Source organism: Sitophilus oryzae, unplaced genomic scaffold, assembly GCF_002938485.1.
Source record: "Sitophilus oryzae breed Bouriz unplaced genomic scaffold, Soryzae_2.0 scaffold_357_pilon_pilon, whole genome shotgun sequence".
Classification (NCBI taxonomy): Eukaryota; Metazoa; Arthropoda; class Insecta; order Coleoptera; family Curculionidae; genus Sitophilus; species Sitophilus oryzae.
Genome location: NW_022146926.1, coordinates 1,509,506 through 1,523,603, shown reverse-complemented (window position 1 = coordinate 1,523,603; position 14,098 = coordinate 1,509,506). Strand labels below are relative to the sequence as shown.

The window sequence follows — 14,098 nt, the reverse complement described above, 5'->3', positions numbered from 1 at the left end:
AGTATTTAATTTGTCTTAGTACAATACAAGCCAGACCCAGAAAGCCCCAACAGAATCGCAGACATGCAATTATCCAATAACATCCTAACTGTAAAGAAATGGCCGTTGCCAGCACAGTTTAAATCGATTGCATTTATTTTATTTTGCCATTCTATTTCTCGTGATGCATTTGCAGATCTAGATGAGTTAGAATTGTGTCTACTATACTTTGCAACGACTTTTTTTTCAGTGCCGGTTTTACATTGATGTAACGGTGAATTTATACAAAAGTACTATATATGAATCTTTTTTTATTACTTAATTTATTTCGCTTTTTATTTTAAAACTGGCACTTAAGGAGGACTAGTCATAGATTTAAATTAAATATAGACTGAGCATCTCATTCATAAATAGCTGGAACATGTGGTCAGACAATGTCTTGTTATTGTTGTGTTATTGTTTTAGATTATAACGAGTGCAACACGAGTGATAGATAGGTTGTCTCTGTCGTAACGGTCGTTCCCTGACGACTCTGACGAGAAACACAACACTGTCTTTCGTTTCTCAAGTACACCTGAACTCGCCGTATCATAGCCGGGTAATATTTTTATTTTAATGAAGCTATAATTAAATTAAAAATATATCGGATTTAATTTTTTTTATATTTTATTAAGATTTAGGACAGGTTTTTTTAAATAAAAGTTTAGAATAAACGTCTTAGAATCCAAAAAGGATAAAAATAATAAAATACATGTTATAGAAGAAATTTTATAATCGAAATTGCGTAATTTTTGAAATTAATAATAAATTATTAATTTTAGTCAAACATTTACAACCTCTAATATTAATCAAAACAGGATCTATTCCACAGATATAATAGAATCGGCGACAGGGGGAGAAAAAAATATATGATTGTTGTAATTTTTTTTCTGGTTAGTCTTATTACGTAAATTAGAGAAAACATAAATCTGTTCCATTAAAGCAAAGAAGGTGATAGGAAGTGGATAAAATAAAAACTACATTTATTTAACTTGGTACTGTCTTTATTATACCGGGTGCGTCCCAAAAGTGGCTCATCCCCCATAATTTTTTTATATTTTCAAATAAAAAAAAAAGATTTAGTATGTTAGTATATGACATTAATTAGGATTGATTGACGCATTCAATTGTTTTTGGTCACTTCCTCTTTCACCGGAAATGACTATAACTTTTAATTTTTAAACGGCACCCTCGGTATATTTCTACTTGATTCGATAGAAAATGACACTCTGAATAGAATGACATATCATATGTCAACATTTGACATTTTTGCACATGCAACATTTGACATTTTTGAAATGCCAAGTATGTGGTATCAATATAATCATAAAAAAATGCTTTTTCCAAATATGCTAATGAGTCACCCTTGTTCCATTTGAAAAAATTGACATATGTATGATTAAAAATACGATTTGTACATCTTTTAACCGGCCTAGACAAGACACGAAACCCATTAGACGATCAAAACTATTTTTCCAAGGCTCCTTGATTAAAACTTAGTGTTTGTAACAACACCATGGCACCCTGAATTGAAATTTAAAATACGATTAGTTTTTAAGCGACAATGTCAAAATTTGACATATGGTATGTCATTCTATTCAGAGTGTCATTTTTTATCGAATAAAGTAGCAATATACCGAGGGTGCCTTTAAAAATCAAAAGATGTAATCATTTCGGTGAAACAGGAAGAGACCAAAAACAATTGAATACGTCAATAAATCCTAATTTATGTCATATATCTACTAACATACAAATCTCTTTTTTTTTATCTGAAAAAATAAAAAAGTTATAAGGGTTAGCAACTTTTGAGACGACCCGGTATATTAAAAAATATTGTTTCATAATGTAATATCATTTTCAAATTCTTGTATGTTGTTTTAGATTCTGAAGGTAATTTTAGAATAAACCAGAATATATTTTTAATAAAAACATTATTAATTATTAACAGGGTTATAATTATGATTTTGTTACAATGTAAATAAGTAAATAATGTAATGTAAGAGAAAAAATTCAGATTTTACATTTTACTAAAATATTATCTAAATAAGCGCCTTTCTACAACAACGCCACTGACTCCCAATAGGTAAATTGAGAGTTGCCTACCGGTCGAAAGTCGTTTCAAGACTTAAATGGATTATTTAAGTCAAATTTCTTACAAATTTGGCACTGGCGAACCATATTTTATAGTTCTTGAACAGAAAAAGAAAATAAAATAAACACTTAAGGACTACAAGCTAAGAAAATGCGTTAATACAGCCGGGGACATAGCGGCAACAAAGCTTTACCGGACACGTGCGACGCGTACTACAAGGTAATATATGAATGAATAGACTCCCTCGCCTCTAATCGGTGTTGTCATATTGTAAAGAACTTATCCTTTTTAAACATTACCCGACTTATAATTTAGTAGTATAAGGACTATTTAATACATCTATGGAATATTAAAACCCACTTTATTAAAATGTAGTATTAATATCTCAATATATGTATATAACAAGAAAAAAAATATTGATAATATTAAAGACGTGACAACATAGGCTGGATGAGGCTTGGTTGTGTGTATATAAGGTTAATATTTAAGTCGGAATTTCAAAACTTACCTAGTGTTATAAGCTGCGTGCTGATTAATCATGTTATGTATAAATTTAATAATCTTTTAATTAAGTTTCAAAATTCTATTCATAATACTACTATTACTGCACGAAACTTAATTAGTGCTAGCAGCGAAAACACGGCTTTTTTAGATTATTTTGCTTAAAATAAATTTTAAATTAAGATATCTTCCGAATAAATCAACAGTATCTCTCCGAGCTTTCTATTTTCATATTCATCCCGTGTAAATATAGAAATAATTACACCGACGAAACGAATTACCGGTTCTGGCTTCGGTTAAAAATCAAGGGTACTTTCACCGCCATTCAATTAGTTTCGATAATTTATGTTTGTTGAGCTAAAAACTTTCTACTTCGACAAAGTGGATATAATATGTCGTTTTAAGATAAATTATCAGTATTTCGTATATATATTATAATATTTTGACATTATGCTTTGGGTTATTGAATGAGTTTGTAAAGGTTGTGTGAGGCTTTCTACTTTAACAAATGAAATACCGTTTCAAGGGAAATTTATAACAGAGAAAAGTAACGATGATAATTTTGGCGAAGTCAAGCCCTAGTCATTTACTTCTTTAGGTGGTGGAACAATATGAAAAAACTATTATTATAAACTTTTTTCCGATTTAGCTGAAATTTTGAATGCGCGTATAAGTAATTAAAAAAAAATGAAGAAACGCATTACTAAAAATTGTATTAATCAATAATAAATATGTAAAAAGTCAAAATAAATATGTAAAAATATGTAAAAATTAAAAAAAAAACGATTAAAAAAAAGTCGCCTTGACTAGGATTCGAACCTGCCTTACTTTCGGTTCCAGCGTCATAGCAGCGTAAAGTCCTAACGCTTTAACCAAGCGGTCAACGAGTACTTGAAAGATTCTATGTAAAATTCTTACTTAAAAGATAATGTTTAGTGAAAGTACTTTTTTATTTATAAACATTTATTTAATTCTGTTTTTAGTATTTGTTCTTATAGCGGCAACATAGATACATTATCTGTGAAAATTTCAACTGTCTAGCTATAACGGTTCATAAGATAGACCTTTGTGACAGACAGACGGACAGCGAAGTCTTAGTAATAGGGTTCCCGTTTTTACTAGCGATGGGAACTATCGAATGAATTAGACTATCGAATGTTTAATGAATGAATGATTTCAACTATCGAATGGTTTTATTCGAATAAAATCATTCATTCATTTGTATACGAAAGCATATGTGACAACCTCGCCGTGCGACTAAATGGTTATCGTTGAGCCACGACTATCGAATGCTTTTGATAAATGAAATTTAGTATTCGTTTGATTTTTGTATGCGTCAGTGCATTATTGGTTCTTCCAAATTTTTATAACTTCGCCGTATAAATACTGTGCTATTTTTGCGTTTATTAAAATAGTTAAAATACTAAAATAGTAGTTATTTTTTAATTTTATTTATTGACGATTGTGTGCATGTGCAGGTGGTCAAAATTTTTTCGATAATTTGTGTGGTTTTCCGTAGTCTGATCTTTCAATTATTTAATTTTATATGATATATGGTCTATTTTTTAATGGGAAATTTTGAGAAGTAGCAATTTTTAAGAGACATGAGATGAAATTACAATTAATTTTAAAAATACGTATTTGTATTTTAGATGTTTTAATAATATGAATTAGTTGAACTTAATAATCATATTTAAGTAATGTGGTTAAGTAAATGGTTATCGAACTCAGTGGCGTATCCAGGATTCATGCCTGGGGGGGTCAATAACTCAGTATTATACCTAAATATATATTTTTTTACATTAACAATTCAGTACCTACCTAATTACAGCTAGGTACTATGATAAATAGTATATAGGTATAAATAAATAACAAATATTTTACTTAGAAAAATGGTTTAATAATTTTTCTATACTTTGCTAAACTGTTGACCGCAGAAAGGGCCGAATATCAAGAAACATTGCAGCCACAATCCGACATTCAAATAAGAACCGCAGCCCTCCACTGAGGATCAATACCAAAGAAGTAAAACAAATTTGCCAAACCCTGAAAAATAGAAAATCGCCTGGTCCAGGTGAAATTCCTCTAGAATTACTCAAGTACGGCACGGATAAATTATATAAGCAGTTCGCTAGTCTTTTCCAAAAGTGCCTTAATGGTGAAAATATACCGAAAGAATGGAAGACATCATATATAACAACAATACACAAGAAAGGAAGTAAAGACGATTGCGATAACTATCGAGGAATCTCCGTGTTGAGCTCTGTTTCAAGGGTCTATGGAAAATTGGTCAAAAAGAGAATTGAGGAAGAATACCGGGATATGGAGGCTGAAGAACAAGCGGGGTTTAGAGCTGGTAGATCCACGGTCGACCATTTATTTACACTGACACAGATAATTGAGAAAAAGATGGCAAGAAATCAAGAAATACATCTCCTCTACGTAGACCTCAAGAAAGCATATGATAGTGTACCCCAGTCTAAATTGTGGGAAGCCCTCGAGAAAACGAATATCAGCATAACATTAATTAAGGCTGTCCAAGAACTTTATAAGAACAACACTAGCCAAGTAAAGAAAGGACAAACAGTATTAAAGGGATTCAGCAAAAACAAAGGTCTTAAACAGGGCTGCTACTCCCGACACTGTTTAAAATCTATTTGGAACAAGCTCTGAAAATGTGGAAAAGGAAGAAAAAAGGCGAACAGATGGAGATACCACTAAACGACTCGATACTTTACACTCTTTGTTTCGCTGATGATCAAATAATACTGGCTCAAGACTACTAAGTAACATTACATCACAAAAAAAATAATCATTAACACAAAAATTAACTAAAAATTAAAGAAACAAATAACAAAATAAGGAGAAACAAACAAAAAGCCAAGTGAATAAAGTAAAAGCACAGATACAAATAAAATTAAATAACAATATCCAGGCTTTTTGGCTTTTGCCTGCATTTCATTAAGTACCTCCTCTGTACTAACAGATATTTCTGGATACATATACAAAAGGGATAAGCCATTTAGTCTCTCTTTACTTACGGTGTTACTTAGGTAGGACTTTAACAATTTTAGGGTTGAAAATTTCCTTTCAGGTGTTGCCGTACTAACGGGTAAAGTGCAATTTTTTTTAATAAGATAAATATGTTAGGAAATAGTTCTTGGTCAAATATTAACAGAGCATCGAGTGCGGAACTTGGGTAGTCTTCTGGTGCATAGTCTTCAAATATTCTATGCTAGAGCTTAAATTCAGCCGAAACTACAGAAAATGAAGAGTTTTCTAAGTCGTTTTTATAAAAATCTATAGCATATATTTTAGATTCGATACTTCATAATCGGATTTTTTATTTAGGGAGGGAATATAAGAGAGCTACATGACCGTAGTATGTCTTTGTATTTAACAAATCGTTCTTCCAAATGTAATACTACGTGATCTAAAAAAGGAATAAAAATTGATAATCTGTAATGATCTTGAGCAGTTTCAGTTTTAAAATTCGGCCTGTTTTTTTGTCTACTAGTTATTCGGTTTTTTTATTTCCTGTCCAAACAATTCGTTCATGTTTCTGTTTGCTTCTGTAAAAATATCTGCGAAGCTGGTATTTAAATTATTCTTTAAAATATAAATAGGACCGGCGCGAGTCGTGTCTGGCCTTGGATACGCCACTGATCGAACTCAAACTATGGGGTGAGAAAATTAAAATGAAAGTTTTACACGTGCCAATTTAAAAAAAATGTTAACGATGTTTGTATTTTGTTTATGCTAATTCTCTTACATGTAGTTTTTTGCGAAGAAATATTTCATTTATTTTTTAAAGTAAATGCCAGTAAAAGTAAATATAATTTTTAAACAGTAATATAAAGCATCTAATATAAATAATTTTGATTTCTAATTTTTTATTTATATTTTTCTTCGATTACACTGTATGCTTAGAAGATTAATAAATGTTTATATTTCATGATTTTAAAATTTGTTGTTAATATAACAAATTAGTTCTGTAATTATTATTATTATTTAATAAACCAACGTTGCCCCCCAAAAAATTTAGAGACTATATTATTTTTAAATAGGATCTAATAAAAATAATTTTGACATCTAATTTGTTGTTTATATTTTGCTACTACTTAAAAGAAATATTTATATTAAATGATTTAAATTTTGTTGTTAATAGGTATAACAAATTATTACTGTTATTATTATTTATTAAACCAGTCTTTGCTTAAAAACATTAAAAATCATTTTCCTACATCCAAAATAACAAGTATTATTGCAGTGTAACAACAGAATATTAATAAAAAAAATGCAGAATGTATAGACATACTATCCCTAACTAACTAAAGTCAAACAATAATATTCTTTGCTAATATCAACTAATACCAAAATATGGCAACAGCGCCCTTCATAATGTATTTTCTGTGTAAATACTAGCACCTCAATAAAAAAAATAATGTGTCCTTATCTATATCTGACTCCGCAAAAAATCAAAGATGCCGGCTTCTTTCATAGCATAGCCACCGACCGCTGTCGGGTTTCTCGGGAAGAAACCTACGTCGCCGGGCGACAACTAAAATTCAGTTGATATTTTATTATAATCGATCCTGACGAATAAATGAATTTCATAAATGAATGAATTTTATAAATGAATGGTTTTTGCTGCCGAATTACTAGAAAACAATATTTCAAGGCAAATGACGGATCTATTCGATAATTTTTATTCGAATAGTTTTCAACGAATGTTTTCTTACTAACTATCGAATTATTCGAATGAATTGCAACTATCGAATGTTTCGATAGTATTCATTCGATAGTTCCCACTACTAGTTTTTACCCTTTGGGTACGGAACCCTAAAAAATTAAAAACTCATTTTTTTCTAAAATCTTTTTTTTTCTAATATATATCTTCTCGGACTCGTATAGATAGGCTCGTATATACCCCCCATCCTCCCACCGACCCACGGTGGGGTATTAGCATGAAAAAGGTGATCGAAATTCGAAAAAGCAAATGTGTTTAAGATTTCCCAAAAAAAGATAAATGCTAAGTTAAATCATGTCTGCAATGAATGGCGTTGCTATGGGTGTGTTTAGTTGCATTCATTTGTTTCAACGAAACGTCAAAGTCAGGGGCGGGAAAGTGAAATAGCAAAAGCGGTTCCACCGTTTCCACGGAAATCTCAAATAAAATAGTTCCAGCCCTAGCCACTAGGTGGTAGTGCAATTAATTTTTAGGTTAAGAAGTTGCTACTAGTTATTTCCAGATGGCGTTAAATCAGAATTTTTTGTAGTTTCCATAGTTTCCAACGGCCATTGTCATATTATTGTCAAATTCTCAAAAAATATTGTCGTTGTCATAGCGCCAACCATAATATTATCAAAACGTTTTTCAAACTATAATTTGTTATATGTGTTTTAATTAGACAATTCCTTTTGTTTGTGGCCCTAAAAATATAATGTAAGTCTTTTATTTTTGCCATCATTTAAGTACCTATTTATATTTACTCCATTTACAAAACTTTGGGCGTATTACGTTGGTCTTGTTTTATTATAATAATAAACGATGTTTAAATATTTGACTTATAAATAAAAACTTTAAATAATAAATAATATTTCACATGTTTGGTCTTAATTTTATTTAATAATTGTATAAATTATACTGTTAAATCTTATTTTTTACACGTCACAACGATACTTATTATTAGTATTGTTGAATTTGTGTAAAAAATAAGATTTAATAATAAAATTTAATTATTTTAGAGTAGAATTCAATAAATACGCTCATTTAAAAAGCCCGCGCTTCGATCCATTTAACAGAAGCCCTACTCAATAGATGGCGCCACTTCTGTAGGACCATTTTTCAGTATGGCAGAGCCCATTCTTTTTCTAGCTAGGTATATTCTTTGGATAAGAGGTAAATGGCTAAATTTTATGTCTAAAATTATAAATTGTTTTTGTTCTTGTGCTCTTTTTACGTTTATATTATTGTTTTGATTGAATATGGCTCAGCAAGCTGCAGCTTTGTATTCTACAAAAACGTATTATTTATTTTGATATTCTCTATGCTAACGATTTTTTTTGCAACTAAAAGTTAGGCGTTCAAAAAATTTGATTAAATTTGTGACATTTTTATTATACTTAGAGATTTAGTTGCGCATTTCGAAGAATTCAGCATATTGTCTATATACGTTTTACTTAGTAAACATTGGGCTTTCATACAGTAAAATAAAATACTGCGACTTTTTGCGACTTTGCTGATAAAATGAGAAAAACATTCTTGGTTTCCTCTAATTTGCCAATCAGTGATATACTAAACTAATGCGAGGTGTAAACCGCGATGGAATTGTTGTGTACAAAGCGATTGCATTAGTGCCATTAGCAGTATAACACAATTTGGCATTAGTAGCGACTTTAGTGGTATGGGCATTGCTCGCGGATCAGTCGTAGCATTAGTAGTATTAGTAGCGATATTACTACTGGTATTAGTGGCATTGTCCGTGGACACACTGGAACAGTGATTTTTCCTTCTTTTTTTACAATCGACAAATTATCCTTTATTTTGTTCATATTATTTCCTCTTTAATTGAAATTAGCAATAATTTATATAAGGTCTACATAAAAAATTTCGATCAACTATCTGTGTCAAATACCCCACTGTGCGACCGTTGGAATTTATGAGCTAAATATTTTTTGCTTGGTATTGTCATGTAGTTTAAGGTTTTAGCCATTTCAAACCTAATGCCAATTACAGCATAGCCCGGAAAAACGTAGAAAACTAAGGAAAAATGAAAAAAAAATAATTTTTAACCTTTAAACCTTTTTTAATAAGCTAATTTTTTAAACAAGACAAAAAAACAAAAATTCAGTAAAACTCCAAGTCACGGTCTCAATTTTTTTTTCAAATTTGAGACCGTGACTTGGAGCTTTACTGATTTTTTTTTGACTATATCAGGTCTCTTTGAGATAATCGATGAATTTGAAAAATGTATACTTAATATAGATAGTCTATATAAATATTTTCTAACGCACTTTTTTAAACTAAACAAAAATATGAGTTAGTTGAAATAGAAGATTTTAGAAAAAAAAATAGTTTTTAATTTTTTTCATATTGTTCCACCACTTCAAAAAATTCTAAAAAATTCCTGAGTGTGAAGGAGTATAAAAGACTTTTTCTGACGATTTTTAGTGAGTGACATATTTCAAAAAGGTTAAAAAAAATGAAGATTTTAATTTTCTTTCCTCCGCTAAAAATCGGCTTTTCGTTTAAGAATCATGATCATTTTATTTTTTTATGTCTCAGAAAAAATCATCATTAAATGTCAATTAAAAATAAAAATAAAATTGAAAAAACAGTTTTTTTGGAAATCTCGTAAACCGTTTGAGTTAAAGAGCTAAAAATTTAGGTGAATTAAAATTAACATTAAAAAACGTGGGGGCAGATTTCCTATATTAATCCGGCTATTATACCCTTTATTTTACTAGTAGAAAATCACTCCCAAGCTAGTTTCCGTTTGGATTCAACGCAGCGATGTTTACAAAAATTAACTTTTACCACGAAGATATAGACATAAAATATAATGAGAAATGCTCAAGGGAAAGAATGTACAAATAGCTAACCATTTAAAAGCTTACGAACATCTATTAAAGGTGTTTGAAAATGACTAGTTTTTTTTATATTTTACTTTTTAATTTGGTTTTCTTTTTTAAATGTCTTCATTAGTTTTTAAATCGGTACGTTGAAGTAATGAGTTAATAGGATATTTTCTACCTGCGATTGTTTCTTTTTTTACCTTTTTAATCATCTCTTGAATGAAAATTATAGATTTTACGGGATTTTTACGGACTTATTTTCAAAAGAACCTCTAAACTTAGGAATCTTTAATTTCTTAATATTCTACTTATATTTATTATTTTTTGATTAATATATTTTTTTAAAATTATTTTAAATTTTATACAGCATGTCCCCGGATTGTCCTTACAAGAGGAAAAACTTCTTTATTATTTTTTGACATTTTGAGAAAAATCCATTCTTCATAACAATTTTTGCTCGTTTTTAAATGGTTAATCCCGTATATACTTTTGCAAATTTCCATAGCGTCAACAATAAAAAAGTTTTTCCTCTAGTACAAACAATCCGGGGACATACTGTATATCCATAATATTTTAGATTTATCAACCGTTGAAATGATGAAATTGCGATAATATTTAATTATGCCCTTGGATAATAATTCATACGATTAAGATTCTTTAATTAATTGGCCTGGATTTTATAACAAATTCTCGTCTCAGAATAGCAATTAAATAGCGTGCGCTCGATCAAAGTAAGTTTAATGGAATCACTTTCAAATGTCACAGTGTTGCGTTAATTAGCTATAAATTTTAAGAGAGAGTACTTATTAGCATTTCATAGAATTTTTTAAACGCTCTTGGTAGTTTGTTTTTTTTATTGTAACTAAATGTTAACACGTGTTATAATTAGGGTTTCCATTGGTTTTAAGGTGTCCTGGGAGGTCTGGTCGGAATTTGAAAAAAATATACCGGAAATCTAACCGTAAAAATAACTTAACTTTGTTAAATATTTTAACCGTTACTATGTCACATAAATACTAACATTGTTTAAAAGTGCTCATCTGGTGGTAGTATATTTTGACCCCAGAAACACGACGTTAATTTTTTTCGCCAAAATATTTTTTTGAAAATTTGAAATTTAAAAATATTTCGTATATTTTTCATTTTATTGATTTTATGGAAAGCACCGTTCATTAAAATGTTGTATCCTATGTTATAGGGCTTGTTTCTCTCTACAATTTCCTGTTTCACAATGTACCGTTTGTGTCCGGGAAGGGTTCATAGTTTCATAGTTGTCGATTTTCGAAAGAAATCAGTACATGTATATTATTTCGTACATTTTTCATTTTATTGATTTTATGGAAAGCACTGTTGTTGTATCCTATGTTATAGGGCTTGTTTCTCTCTACAATTTCCTATTTCACAATGTACCGTTTGTGTCCGGGAAGGGATAATAGTTTCATAGTTGTCGATTTTCGAAAGGAATCAGTACATGTATATTATTTCGTATATTTTTCATTTTATTGATTTTATGGAAAGCACTCTTCATTAAAATGCTGTATCCTGTGTTATAGGGCTTGTTTCTCTCTACAATTTCCTGTCTCACAATGTACCGTTTGTGTCCGGGAAGGGTTCATAGTTGTCGATTTTCGAAAGAAATCAGTACATGTATATTATTTCGTATATTTTTCATTTTATTGATTTTATGGAAAGCACTGTTCATTAAAATGTTGTATCCTATGTTTTTGGGCTTGTTTCTCTCTACAATTTCCTGTTTCACAATGTACCGTTTGTGTCCGGGAAGGGTTCATAGTTTCATAGTTGTCGATTTTCGAAAGAAATCAGTACATGTATATTATTTCGTATATTTTTCATTTTATTGATTTAATGGAAAGCACTGTTCATTAAAATGTTCTATCCTATGTTATAGGGCTTGTTTCTCTCTACAATTTCCTGTCTCACAATGAACCGTTTGTATCCGGGAGGGGTTCATAGTTTCATAGTTGTCGATTTTCGAAAAAAATCAGTACATGTATATTATTTCGTATATTTTTCATTTTATTGATTTTATGGAAAGCATTGTTCATAAAAATGTTGTATCCTGTGTTATAGGGCTTGTTTCTCTCTACAATTTCCTGTCTCACAATGTACCGTTTGTGTCCGGGAAGGGTTCATAGTTTCATAGATGTGATCTGTCGAAATCTTCTCTGTCTCGTTGGAGAGACTTTAGGCCATGCTAATTGCATATGCAGCAGATAAATTGGCTACAATAAAATTAAGCATTCATTTTTTTACTCTTTATTAACTAAAAACACTACAATATAACATAGATTCAATAATGCCAAAACGAAAATGGGTGTAGTAACTAATGAAATGCTCGAACATCTTCTATTAAAAAAATCCAATTCTAATGTCATGTGTATGATAATGTATGCAAGTACAAAAGTTAGTACTGCTCACAAAGGCAAAAGAGTATACTTAAACTTTATCAACTTGCACTCTGTATTTCATTATCTAATGGTGTAGTTTTTCTGTTTAATATCAGCTATTAAAAATATTCTACAAAAACTGAAAAGGCGCTTTATTCAAAAACAAGTGTTTTTATCGGTAGAATAATTGAGAATTTCAATAACGTAGGTTCACTTTCACCATATCGTGTGCGTGACGGTAATAGCAAATTAATATATCAGTAAGTTTATTGGAAATAATTTAAGTTTTTTAAAGAGAATATTATAGATAATTTTTGTATGTAATTTTGTATGTGATTGATCATCAAAGCTACAGTTTTAATCATCTGATGATGCTAACATGGTTAGTGAAACGCGCGTTCATGTTTGAAGTAAAGTGATTTGGTGTATTGTGGTGAATTAGTGTTTTATCTGCTGTTAGTAGGCCGCATAGTAGGCCGGATTTGTACACTTTGTACGCCTAGATGCATATTACATGCTATCATTCATCTTAATTATTCATAGGGCAGGATTCATTTTTTCTACTCAGCTCTATTTTTGAGGTGAAAAGATGGTAGCTATACAGAACCTCAGAGAGCTGCAGAGTCTTTCCAACATCAATTTCTATTCATTCTGGCCCATGTGTGATATAGAAGAGCATTTTATCTCCAAGAAAAGAAACTGAAGGAAAATCTTTGTTGTCCTCATGTGTTGTGTCATCAAGGCTGCCTGTTTTTGTAGTTTTAGGCTGAGTTTGGTTTTGGTGGAACTCGCCATTCACTTGCTTTTCCTTTTTGGATTCAGCACCAGATATTTGTGTATTCTAATGACTAAGTTTTCACCCTTTACACTCTGACGGTAATTTCGGTATTTTTAGACGGTTCAGCTATTGATAAAGATCTATTTTATAAATAGGTATAAGACTTTCATGTTAAATACTTCGACATTTGGGCCGAAAACTAAATACCCCGAACCAATGGGCACCTACCCCGAAAGAGGTGTACAATTTATCCTAGATAGGAACTATCGAAAACAGGAAATTGCGATACTATGGGATTAGTCAAGCAGCGCTAAACACGATCAACTCAGTAACCATCAATTCGAAGTTAGTCAAAGAATGCCTAGAGAAGCTCAACAAATTAGGCACAGAACATAAAGTCCTCCTACCACGGGTGCCTGCTCACCAAGGGATATAAGGCAATGAAAAAGTAAATGATCTAGCTAGAAAAGGAGCGAACACTCCACTAACTGGACCAGAAACCGTTCTGTTTTCCAAGCGGGAACTAACTGAAACCGGAACTGAAGAATCTGGAAGACTCCATCCGTAACCTGGAACGGGTGTCCTCCAACGGTCTAAGACACTCGAAAAAGTTCCTCAGAACTTACGACCGAGAAAAATCAAAGGTTTTGCTTGATTTAAGTAAAAAAAATCTTCGGATTGTCACGGGGTTTCTAACAGGACACTGTCTCCGCAACGAACACC

The 14,098-nt window shown here is 30.8% G+C and overlaps 1 protein-coding gene across 1 annotated transcript in view; it reads left to right on the top strand.

The window, feature by feature from the left end:
• LOC115884743 (CCR4-NOT transcription complex subunit 6) overlaps nt 1-14,098 on the top strand; it is a 248,685-nt gene that overhangs the window by 15,266 nt on the left and 219,321 nt on the right. The gene's annotated exons all lie outside the window — the stretch shown is intronic.